This window comes from Rhinolophus hipposideros (assembly GCF_964194185.1).
Source record: "Rhinolophus hipposideros genome assembly, chromosome: 2".
NCBI classification, from domain to species: domain Eukaryota; kingdom Metazoa; phylum Chordata; class Mammalia; order Chiroptera; family Rhinolophidae; genus Rhinolophus; species Rhinolophus hipposideros.
In genome coordinates, this window is record NC_138048.1 from 50,387,342 (window position 1) to 50,400,266 (window position 12,925).

The window sequence follows — 12,925 nt, forward strand, 5'->3', positions numbered from 1 at the left end:
TCAACTTGGGAAAACTAGCAGTTTCTTAAGAAAGTAAAACAAACAACTATCAAATGACCTGGCCATCCATCCATATGAAGACTTGAACACGAACATTTGTAGCAGCTCTGTTTATAACAGGCAAAAACTACCAGATATCCAAAACAACCCAAATATCCATCAACAGGTGGAGGGATAACAGACGGTGGTACATGTATCCATACAATGGGATACTACTCAGTAACAAAAGGAATGAAGACATGCAACAGCACAGTTGAATTGCAAAATAATTGTGCTGAGTGAAATAAACCAGGCCAAAAACAGAGTAGATACTATTTTTATAAAATTTTAGCAAATGCATACTAATATGCAGTGACGGAAGACTGCCTGGGGTAAGGGGGCAGGTGGCGCAGGAGGGAGAAATGACAAAAAAGATACCCCTCTGGGGGAGAAGGGTATGTTCATTACCTTGATTATGGTGTAGATATGTCTCACAAGTGTGTGTCTATATGTCAAATTTTCAAATTGTACACTTTTAATATGTAAAGTTTGTTGTATATCAATTATACCTCAAAAGCTGTTTTGGGTTTTGTTGTTGTTTTTTTTAAGAAGCCTTGGTTTGCTCAAAAAGTTATTTAAATACAGTAAATTACATGAATAGACTGAGTGTCATCAATATGCTGGAAATATCACTTGTATGTATTCTTTGTCCAGTGGCAGTATCCACATAGCAGTTAGGGGTTTGGGCTCAGGTGTTTGGCAAATCTCTGTTCAGCCCCACATCTGCCTTGGCTTGTCTTTGTGACCTTGGAAAAGTCACTTAATCTTTCCCAGTCCCAACTTCTCAGCTCTAAGGTGGAGATGATAATAGTACCCATGACACAGGGCTATTGAGTGGATTAAATAAAATGATATACAAGGAGCAGCCACCTCAGTAAGAAACAGTCCAGAATTGACAGTTATTGTCAGCAGTATTCCCACGGAGCTGAAAATCTGGGACTTAAGTCTGTAATCCCGAAGCACGCAACCTTATTCTAGGGCTGTAAGGGTATGGGCGATTTTCATCTCCTGTCTGGTTATCAGCATTTTCTACATGTTTAGATTGAATACTATTTTGCCAGGTATAATGAGCTCCCGTGTATAATGCGCACCAACGTCTTTGGCCCAAACTTTCAGGAGGAAAAAAAATCTTTTGTTTTAATTCAAACTTTTATTTGTTTACATTTGGGTACTTGTGTTTTGCAATATAAAGGAATTTCAGCATTTATTTTTTTTACTGTTATGGTATGAGAAATTTTATGTAACGAATAATTGCAAAACACAAGAACAGATAAACGTACAAGAAATTTTATGTACCAGTAACAAAATTATATTTATGCATCATAGAAGGCCAAGAATTCTTTATTGTTGCAAATTCGTCCGTAAGTTCAACTAAACCGATTATCATATTCCAGGATATTATTTTGCATATAGATATCGTTATTGATTTCTAGAGTTACACTTTTAACTCATAAGCATAAATAAAAGAATTTAAAACATTTATATAGATAAGGAATTAGTATTACCCATGTATAATGTGCATCCTTATTTTTCCCTCACAAATTTGGGCAAAAATGTGAGCACTACACATGGCAAAATCTGGTATATATTGTCTTTTTATAAAAACTATTTTAAGAGAAACAAAAACAGACCTATTTGTTTGGCTAAACTTTTCTCCATGTCTCTGAGTAAAAACAAAAATTTTTAAAGCCAATTACATTCAATGTGATAGAGGTCAGCCCAAAGATGAAAATGTCAGGGTTGGGCGGCACGGAAACGGGCTGGACTCCCGTCTGGCCAAGTCTGCGAGTCACTTAACTTCTCTTTGTTCGCTGGTCAAATCTGCATCAAATTCACCACAAGGTCAGTGGCAGCCTTCAACTTCAAGTTCTCATATTCACTCAGGAGGTGACCTCACCTTTCTTTTTCAACAACAGAGATAGGTAACAGGACTTGCCTCCTCATCTATTCCAGTCTCTCACTGTGTCTGGTTCCATAGACTTAGCATGCCTCATAAATAAGGGGGGCAACCCCCTGGCCTCTCCTCCTCTGATCTTACTGTCCCAACGGAAGGAGTGCTCCTCCCTGCCCCAGGAACACAGTCCCCAAATCCCACCCTCTTTAGAGGATTGTTCCATCAGTTAGTTCCTTCTTCTCTGCTTCCCTTCCATGTGCCTAAAAATCTGCTACTGACTCACTTTTAACATTTCTTTTGACCCAGCTACTCCACCAATCTCACATCCTCTCACTCTCTCTCTCTCTCTTTTCTCTCTCCTAGCAAAATGATTGTCTGTAAATCCTCTCAATTCCTTAAAATCTGACCTCTCCGGGTGACTTTTCCTCTCCGTCTCCCCTCTTAGACAGTGGTTCTTAGTCCCGTCTCCATCCCTCACACACAGGGCTCTGTGTCCTGGCAGCACTCGAGGCCCCTCTAGGGAGCATTCACAGTACTGAAGCCCAGAGATTTGGATGTAACTGGGCTGACCTCTGCGGCCCTGTCACTGGGGCTTTTAAAACTCCCCAGGTGACTCTGACACCTAACGTGCAGCCCAGGTTGAGAATCACATGCTGAGGTTCCCTCTAATCCCACAGCCCTCCCCAGACCTCACTGTGGTGGCCACTCTGTTGCTGACCAGGGCCTCCTTGGAGCCCTCCTGCCCTTGGCTTCTGGGACATGGCACCATTCAATCCCCCCTGGCCACTCTGGCTGCTGGCTGACTCCATCTCTTTCCCCAGCAGTTGGATGAGGTCAAAGGTAACTCCCCTGTGGAGATTTATCCAAGTTCATGCATCTGCTTGGACAACTCCCATTCACATACCGTCCCTCCCCCCACCCCACCCCCACACCACCCCCACACACACACTTGGTTTCTCTCCTGAGCTTTACTCCCAGATCGGTGCCAAAAGCCAAATGATCTGTGTCGGCTGTCACCCGGACTCAACTTATCTGAGGTTGCTACACCCACTTCCCCCCAAATCAGCTGCCTCTCCAGGCTTGCCCATTTCTGACAGTGGGACCATCGAATGCCTTGTCTAGAAACCCTGGATTGTCTTTTTCATCTTACTTCCCTGGTCTCCTCCCCACAGATCCCATCCAGTCCCAAACTGTCAGTTCTCTCTTGTAGTCCATTCTCATGACCTGTGTTGAGCTGAAGCCTCCAGGCGGTGCTGCCGTGTCCCCTGCCTTCCTAATCACTGTGCGAGCAGGCAAGGCCCAGCAGCCTGCATTCTGCCAGCCCACGGGGATGTGCTCTGTGACCACCTTTACTCCAGCTATTTCAGGTGAGCCAGGTACGCGGGAAGGTGGCCATGCTAGGTGAAAACCAGCCATCCATGGACTCTGGACACAAGTGTGTCCATGCCCAAATCTCTGATTCCATCCAGGTTGCAGGAAGCAAACCCTCTAGTTTTGTGGGGACCAACCAGTCCAACCAGGGATGGGGCCAGAGAGGACTTTCTCAGGGTAGAAACTCAGCAGAGAATTTGCCCAAACTCTGCTCTCTCCTCAGAAAGCAGCAGAGATCTGGAGCTGAGGGAAGAGAGAAAGGCGGGCGGGGCCCAGTCCCAGAACAACCAGAGAACCCTGGCCCATCCTCGGCACTCCGTGAGGAAGGAGCGAATGAATGAAGACATAAATGAAATAGGGGTTGGGTACCAAAAAAACCTCCCTCACAATGTCTGCAAGTCTTCAACCACATAACTCACAATTCCACCAGCTATTTAATATGCTTTGGAGTCTAATAAATATCTTCTTTTAAACATGTAGATACGAGAAGCATTATGGGGCTATCTTAAGTGAAAACATGTAATCCAGTCATCTGCCATGTGCTGAGATATGAGAAAACTAACGGGAATTGTAGAAAGGGTGGTGGCAGGATCACAGGCTCATCTGATACAAGCTCAGAAGGGTGGGGAGGGGGAGGGGGCCAGAGCAGTGGGATGGTTGCTGGAGGACCTCCACAGCCAGGTCTGAAAGTCCGTCTGGGGAATGTGGGACTCTGTAAAATAGTGAAGCCAAAGCAGTGGTCCATAGAAATGGGAAGTAGAATGGAGATGGAAGACCAAGCCTTCCAGTCTTTGAGAAGATAAGTAGAAACTGGCTCCTCCCAAGAATGAAAGCAGATTTGCTGGCTTGTTCCCTTCCAACATCTGGCCCCAGAGAGTGTGGGGCTGGGGAGAGACAGAAACAGGGCTAGGGAATAAGGATGTGGTTTTTCTCTTTGAGGACATGAGCCTCTGGCTTAGGGGGCAATTTGGTTTTTGGGGTTGGAAGGAGTCACACTCAGGAACTGCAAGGTCTGACAAAGGAGGAAGGTCATTCAAGGGACCAAGAACAGGCTTTCACCCTTCTTTGCCCACTTCTAATCTGTCCCTGGGTCCCCCGAACAGCTGCCTCACCCCATCTGGACTTTTATCCACATGGCAAAGTGGCTCCATGGGAAAGCCATTGGGAGCCAGGGAAAGCTTTCCTAGGCAGCAGTTCAAAGCAAGCTGTGCTTGGCACACAAATGAGCATACATGGTCATGGTGGCCAAGTACAAATGCAGCTTAGAAGATCAACTGATGAGAGCCACAGAAGACAGGCTAGAATGGGGCTACTGCAGAACAAAAGCACCAGGGATTACTGGGCAGAGGAAATAGTAGCACCTGAAGTTTGGAAGGAACCCCAGAGATTGGCTCGCCCGAGCTCCAGCCAATGCAGGGATCTTTCATCTGGCACGCCCACATATACTCACTGCCACATCTGGCAGCTTGCTCTTACCGAGCAGTCATCTTTGTTAGAAAATTATTCCTTATGTTGTAGTCAAAACTGCTTCCCTGTGATACCCTGGTACGTGCGCTGGTACAGCCAGAAGTCTATCCCTCTCTCTGCTATAATGATATCTGATGTCCGGTCATCCGCTCCTTCCTGTGGTGTCTCTCCTCCGGGTTAACCATTAACCACTCCCCAAGGACATAGTTTCCAGGCCTGGCACCATCCACTCCCCGCCCCCCTGCTCTCTTGCTATCGATGTCTGTCTTAAACACAGCCCCCAAAGGCAGACGTAGTCTCCTCGGTGCAGTCTGGCCGAGCAGAGGGAACAGGCCTGGGACTTTGGCTTGCAGGCCCTGGAGGGCGTGTCCTATGTTTGGAAGCTGAATCTTCCGACCTGATCCACTGAAGCCTGTGGGTCCCCAGATGCATTTCACAGTGACTTGCTTACACAGGGACCATGGCAGAGCATGACAAGTGAGAGAGGCAGGGAGAGTGCAGGGGAGGGCCTAGAACACCAATTCCTGGGAATCTAAGAAAGGCAGGGGCCCCACTCAGCTGCCTTAGGAAACACAGGTGCTGCCTGAATGTGGGCTGGCTTGCTCGCTTTGGCTTGGTTGTCCAGAGACAACACTCATGGTACTATCTCTGGTCAACAGTATTCAAAACACAAGGGGCACCTAGAATCAAGATGCCATCCAGGGAGCAGTTTCGGTGAGGACAGAAATACTAGCTTTAAATGACTGGATTTTCTGATCTCAAGGTCAGTCTGTCTAATTAAAATTAATGGTCACCCAAACAAACAGCTCTCTGGCTAGATGTCAACAGGGCCCATGAGCCCCAGTTGTCACTGAAGAGTCACCGGCCACATGCTCCATCACTGCTAAAATGGACCCACCATCTAAAACAGTGTCTCTACAGTACTATCTGTGTGAGACCAAGGGCAGAACCCATAGTTCCGAGACGCCTGATGAATTACAAATGAGAAGGCAAACATCAGCGTTCCCATTTCACAGACAAGGAAGTCAAGAGCAAAGATCAGCTCACTCAAAGGGCTGGGCTCCATCAGCACACTGACCTGGGATGGGACAAGTGGTCCCTCTGGAAAATCCCACGGGTTGGCAGAGCCATGTGACAACTGTTTCTGATAAACAGGGGACTCTTAGTTCCAGAGATCAGTAGCACGTAGAACGGTCTTCCCCTGGGACTGACAGTCCTGCCCTACCAGATGCAAACTGGGTCACATGGGAAACTGGAATGGTTCCTTAGATGAGGACTTTGCTCTGCGTGGAAGCGCAGTCCTCCCACTTCTCCCTCCCTGTGGCAGGCACTGTAAGGTCAAGATGAAGAACTCTGGACCTGGTGGGTTCAGGTCCATCTCTGGCTCTGTCATTTCGAGGTGTAAGACCTTTGCGAAGCTACTCCGCCTTTCTAGGATTGTTTCCTCACCAAAATAGGAGAGTGGAACCACCTCCAAAGGATTAACTGAAATCACTTCTGTGAAGCGCTTGGCATAGAGCCTGCACTCACAAAGCATTCAGGCAACAGTAATCAATAATGTCATCAGCATCAGAGCCTCAGGGCAAACACGGGGAGGCAGAGGCCAAGGTGACCCCCTGAAGGACAAGAATGCTGTGATTCAACCCCTGGGTCCTAAGGGCCAGACCTCCCCCAGTACCTGAGGGGACCTCAGGTTGTTGGTACCTGGTACCTGAGGTTGTTATACAGGCATCAGTCTTCCAACTGGAGCGGTGCCCACGGGCCAGGAACTGCGGCTCACTCCCCTGTGCCTCCCTCATAGCCCGTAACAGGTGTCCTGCACACGGTAAGTACTCGACCAGTTTTTCAAAAGTCATAATAAAACACTGGACATTAACCTTTCAGACAAGCACTGAGACAGAGAACAGCTTTGGGGGATGAGATAAGGAAGGAAAGGGGACCAACATGACCAGCCCGGGGGCAGTCCCCACACCAGATCTGAGTTTGGGACCAAGGAGTCGGAATTCCAACACAGCACATAATGAAAACCAAGGTTAGATTCCTCTATGATTGGCTTCCCCAATAGTGCTGACATTCAAGCCTATTACCATCACTTCCTGACAATAGACATGTTCTCATTAGTAGTTTTCCATGCCTCTATCTATACTTTGCAATGAAAAATCTTTTCAAAATATCTTTTCCGTGGTTAAACTTAAGGAGGGCAAAAGTGTAGTATTTCTTCCTTTGGGGAAAAGAAATCTTGGCCTATGACTCAGGATTTAGACATTCATCTGGAGCCCAAGCCCCAGCCTCATGCAGTAGGACAAGTCTGATGTGGCCTCTCTGGAGGCCAATCTGAATTGAGGAAGAGAAACATTTACAACATATAAAGTTGAACCACATGAGTTTTCTCTTTTTGCAGGAGAAACTATCAATAGTCAAATATTTGATAGTCAAATGCCAGTAAGTTTATATGGTTCCATCTAACGTTTGCTTTCTGGGAGACCTGCAGCTCAAATCAAATCCCTGAGGACAGAAACTTTTTCTCATCTTTTCTTTTCTCTATAATACCTGCCGCTGTGGACTTACTGGTCACTTGATAAATACTGAGTTGGAAAGTACTGCCAAGTTGTAGTACTTCTGCTTTAATGGATATGTGTGCAGCCCTGGGACACAGAGGCAGCCCGGTGTGATGGGAGGATGGGTGGGCTTGGAGGTAGACCTCAGGGACCTGAACTTCAGAAGCATCAGGAAGCCTGTGAGAACAAAGCATCTGCTTGTTCACCAAGTGTTTAAGGAGACGCTGTTCTGTGCCAGGCAGTGAGCTCAGCGCTGGGGATATATGGTGGTGAGAAAAGAGACAGGGCCCCTACCTTCAGGGAGCTTACTGTCTCAAAGGGGAGGCAGACATCACTCAAGAGTGGCTCCAATAAAAATACAACGGTAACTGGAGTGGATGTGCCCAATGCCTGCTGCTCGGGGACTCTGACCTCGTCGGGAGGATCGATTAAGGAAGGCTTCCCTGACCCATAGACAAGGAAGCGGCGGTCCGAACCGTCAGCAGCCATAGGTTAGACATTAAAAGGAAAGGAGGTTCAGGGGAGAAGGGAGGGCGACACAGGCAGCGGGCTTCCAGAGCACTGAAACGACTCTGCCTGATACTATAACAGGAGACACGTCATTACTTACTTGTCCAAACCCACAGGACGTACACCAAGAGTGAACCCCAATGTAAACTACAGACTTTGGGTGATAATGATGCGTTCATGTAGGCTCATCAATTGTAACAAGTGTACCTCTCTGCTGGGGAATATTGATAATGGAGGAGGCTGTGTGGGGTGGGGGACAGAGGCTATAAGGGTACTCAGTACTCTCTGCCTAATTTTGCTGTAAACTTAAAACTGCTCTTACACAATAAAGCCTATTAATTTAAAAAAAAATAAAAAGCCAGAATACAGAGGAGAAATACTCCACGTAGAGGAAAGAGCTTGTGCAAAGAGCTTCCCATGAGTCAGAGTAATTGACTCAAAGTCCTTGTGGCTGCAACACCAAGGCCAGGGACCGAGGCTGGGGAGAGCAGAGCCAGAGGTCCCAGGAATAAATCCTTGTCTCTTTTCTTCTTTGCCAAATGGACATTTAAAGCAAAAGGGAGCCCATCACCGGCAATGGAAAACTGACATTTTGCCAGGTACAAAAATACATAGCCTCAGTCATCAAAGGGGACACTTAACTTCCCCCAGGGTGATTCTTCCCTGCTGTCGTCAGCCAGCGGAGCCAAGGTGTGCAGACACCTTCTAAGCAGGCAAGAGAGGTTTATGCTGGAAGATAAGAGAGAGATGTGAATTCTCATGTGTGCCCTGCTGATAATTCTGAGTTGTAATTCAGTCAGTTCTCATCCTTCTTGTCAGAACCAGCGGCTGTGAGAGAGCAGTGAAGCCCATAGCACAGTTTATAGGCAGGAGGCAACAGAGAAACAGCACCTCAGGGATGAAAACAGTCGAGTGATTCAAAAGTGTACATTAACTACAACCATCTGCCAAACAGAAAGTCTAGGAGAACCTTCGCCACCTCCAATAAAAACGCTGCATGGGCAGAGGGCCTGCAAACCTACATACACAGCCCCCTGTAGCTTCTGCAGGCCACAGAGAAATTCAAAACTTTCATGGTATTTCACCAAGACCCTGAACCAAAGGAAGAGCAAGCAGGTTGGGTTGGATCAAGCCCCAGAAACTGTGGGTCTATCTGCTAGCAGAAACAGGTCGCGCCTGCTGATAACCCAGGGAGGGAGAGAAAACACATGGTGGAGTCCCTTCAGGTGACACACAGGTGTCAGGGGTGGCTGCCTACCTCGAGGAAAGAAGAACAATTTCCTACATTTCTCAACTCATGCTCAGAAAAACAATAAAAGCCTGAGGTCTAAAAGAAAGCAAGCAACAAGCCAAAAGAAACCATTTCAACTCTGCAGGAGGCTGGAAGGGGGAGGGTGCAGAGCGGAAACCTCTCATAGCCATGCCTGACTCCATGCCATCTTTTATCACTCAGCCTGAGGCTCAAACCTAAACCAGGAGAGACAAAAAAGCAAAATCAAGGGCTCTGAGCAAAGGGGGTGGGGCTGTGACAGTCCTCTGTGAAAAGCAGCACTGACCAGCACAGCTGGAGGACATCCCGCAGATGTCCTTCCAATCCCACTTTCTTGCATTTTCCGGATGAGCTTTCTGAGGTCCCGAGAGGTCAGACCTCTCGGGAGGGAGCCTGCCAGTAGCAGAAGGGACAGAGCTTGAATTGGGACATGACTACGTGGAGCCCTCCCCCTCTGCACAGCACTGTGCTACTTCCCAAAGTGCCCAGGCACCAGGGAGTGGAGAAAGCATGGGCTTTAGAATCAATCAGATCTGGTTCTGATCCTGGCAATCCCCTTTACTAAAAATGAGTGTAATGAATCCCCGTGCTGCTCACTTTGTCACCTATAAGAGAAACTACCACCCATATACTGAGGAACAGTTGTGAGAATCAGAGGTGATGTATACAAAACATCTGGAGCATGGATGATGGTCCAGTGAGGGCAGCTAGTATTCTGCCTCCCGAGGTCCATGGAGAAAGTCTTGCCCGAGTGAAGGTGTCCCTCCAGCTGCCCGGGGCTGTGGTCCCCATTGCATATCAGGATGGTCTCACCAGCAAAGGAATAAAGGGCCCAATCCACTCCCAAGATGGTTCACTCAGCATGTAAACTTACTCATCTGCCTGTTTCTGAGAGGGCATACAGTGCTTTAAAAACTTAACACACAATGCAAAATGAGACATGAGAGATTCAAACAGAAAATCTGTCTGAAGGGTGTGGAGGATAAATGTGAGGGTGCTCAAAGCTGAGACCAACAGGGAAATGCTCTGGGTGGCTTAGATCTCGTTTTCTGTCTCATGGGAGAAAGCAGCCCGTGGACCTCTGTGCAAACAGGATGTTCCCAGCCAAGCTCAAATTTGCAGGTAACTTCTTTAAGGTGAATGCCATGAAGAAAAGAAGCCAAGTGGTGACTGGCAACTTGGACCAGAGCTCCTTGGCCACTCCTCCCATCTCCCCAGGCTAAAGGCACTCCCTGTTTGGAAAAACTGGAAAGCAGCTATAGTGCCAATCTGAACCATGCATCATACTTCCACCTATACAACTGCAGAATAAACAACTTAGAATCAAGTTCTAGAAAATCCTGGGAGAGCAAAAGTGGTAATGGGAGAAACGATTATTCTGACCAAGAAAAAGTATAAACAGGTTCCATAATAGGTTTCTACTTATTAAAGAAAAGAAATGAAGGGCAGTGACATTCCCTCATTCCAACCCAGCTGGGTATGACACATTAGAACAAAAATGCCTGCACTGAGGACGGGCATTCCTCAGCTGTGAATGTTATTAGATGGCCTCTCACAGCAATGTGACCTGCTGGGGGAAAGTCAGCAATTCAAAGCTTCCACTCGTAGAAACAGTCATTCTCCTAAATAGAATCCTATATAGAAACAGTTTCCTTCTGTTTGCAAAGAACAGCTTTCCGAGAAACACAGAGCAGGCCATAGAGGTGGGACTTGAGGTTCATCACGTGAAAGTCCCATACCCCTAAGTTTCACAAGTTGATTAACTAACAGTCAATCCCAGGGAAACCAGAGTGAGAAAGGAACCAGAACAAAGAGCCCCTGTGGGCTGTGAGATGGGCCTGTTATCAGCTGCGGGCCTGTGCTGCTGCAGGCGGATGGCACAGCCGCTCTGCCCTGTGGGAGGCTCATCTCCAATGGCAGAGGTTCCAGGCCTGCTGGCTCTGTCTCATTCGGTTTCCAGGATTACGTGGAAGGGCCTTTAATCTGGGCAAATCAGGAGGAGGCAGAAAATTCAGTAAACAAAGCAAGGTATGCCCAGGACTTCAAGAAAAAAACAACTTAAAAAAAAATCTATCATTGAAATTAAAAGTCTAATTACTGAAATGGAAATCTAATTATTATTGAAACTTCCAAATCTGATTATTGAAATCGAATTATCATTAAAAATCTAAATATCATTGAAACAAATGACATCCGGGATTTCCTTCAAATAATAGGGGACAAAACAAATAAAACAAGATTGGCCATGAGTCGAGACAGTTAAAGATAGACCATGGGTACATGGGGTTTAATGTCACTATTCTCTCTATTTTTGTATATTTGAAAGGTTCCAGAATAAACAAATCATACATATTCATTGCGGGAATTTAGATAAATATAAAATTTTGAAAACCACAAAGAAAAAAATGAAACACATACATTCCTATCACTGAAGGCAACTACTGTGGTAACTTTGGTCTCCGTATTTCCAATATTTTTCTTTCTTTTGTTTGCAAAATAGGATCGTACTGTTCTTAGTGTTTTATCACTTGCTTTCCACTGCCCTCTTAATTTATCTTAAGCATTATTCAAGTCCTTCAATATTCTTTAAAGGTATGAGTGCTGCATAGTCATCATGAAAAGGTAGGCCACAATCTCTGTTTCGTATTTGGCTACTATAAGGAAGGCTGCGGGGAACCAGGAAGGATGACATTTGTTATAAATAGGTGATTTCAAGTGAAAAAGAAATTGCTTTCCATGTATCCCAATATAAACTGACAGCACAAAGGAAAAGAAAAGGTGGAGAAGCTGGTGGCTCACAAACTACATAATTCCAAGCAATTAGTAATTTTGCAGGTATTCTCTATTGTAAAGGGCCATGGGGGAGAAGAAGAGAACATGTCAACAGAGTGCCTGAGCCAACACTAATTCACATATGAGGTACAAGGCAACACCTTTAAGAAACCTGCCAGCATCTCCTCTGAAATGCTCTGTCTTGAAATGTGAGTTTTCAAAGGGGCGAATATTTTCATGAGTCTGGGTCAGCACAAGAGGAACTCAAAGACCACTGTGCTTCAAGCATTCAATCATGCCTTTCTGATTAATCTAATTACACAGAATTAATATAACTGGACACTGCTTAGGCCTGTCATTGGGTTTTTTCCCCTAAGCCTTAAGGGTGATTTATTTCCCCCAAAAAGAAAACCCACAAAATTCTCAAGATGAGGAGAAGAGAGGGATACTCTGTTTTCCCTGCACTACTTACTATTCATCCCTGCCAAGAAGCGAAATTTGGCAGAATGTCTGTGAAGACAACGCCTCATGCAATCAATGTCTGAATGCCAGTCAAAATACAATTTTTCTCTCTGAAGCAAATCTATAAACTATTTTGTAACGTCTTTGAAAGATTAAGAGCTGAACACATTCTAGCTGTGTCCCATCTGGCTTTCTTGGACTGCTACAAAGCATCAGGGACCTCTGCATGAAACCATTTGGCTCTGCCAGCAGCTGGGAAGGGGCCACTCTGTAGCCATCCTGGAGAGGGGGCCACTGTGAGACCTTCCTCCCCCGGTGGCCCCAAGGATGCAGCGAATGACCAGTGGAACCAAGGTGGGACCGAGAAGAGGACGACAGGAGACAGTGCTGCTTCCTTCACATTTTTCCTTCCCCTTATCCCTCTCTACCTACCATTTCAGGTTTTTATTTCAGAAAGGACGACTATGGCTCTCTTATCACCCTGTCAAGGATTAAAGGAAGAAAAGTGAGAGTGTGACACACTGAACACAGGCACTCTAGAGTCAGAAACATGTCAGTGGACAATTGAGTGCTTATCGCCTA

At 46.3% G+C, this 12,925-nt stretch overlaps 1 protein-coding gene across 2 annotated transcripts in view; it reads right to left on the reverse strand.

Moving 5' to 3' along the window:
• Nucleotides 1-12,925, reverse strand: part of ITGB5 (integrin subunit beta 5) — a 123,920-nt gene that overhangs the window by 70,450 nt on the left and 40,545 nt on the right. The gene's annotated exons all lie outside the window — the stretch shown is intronic.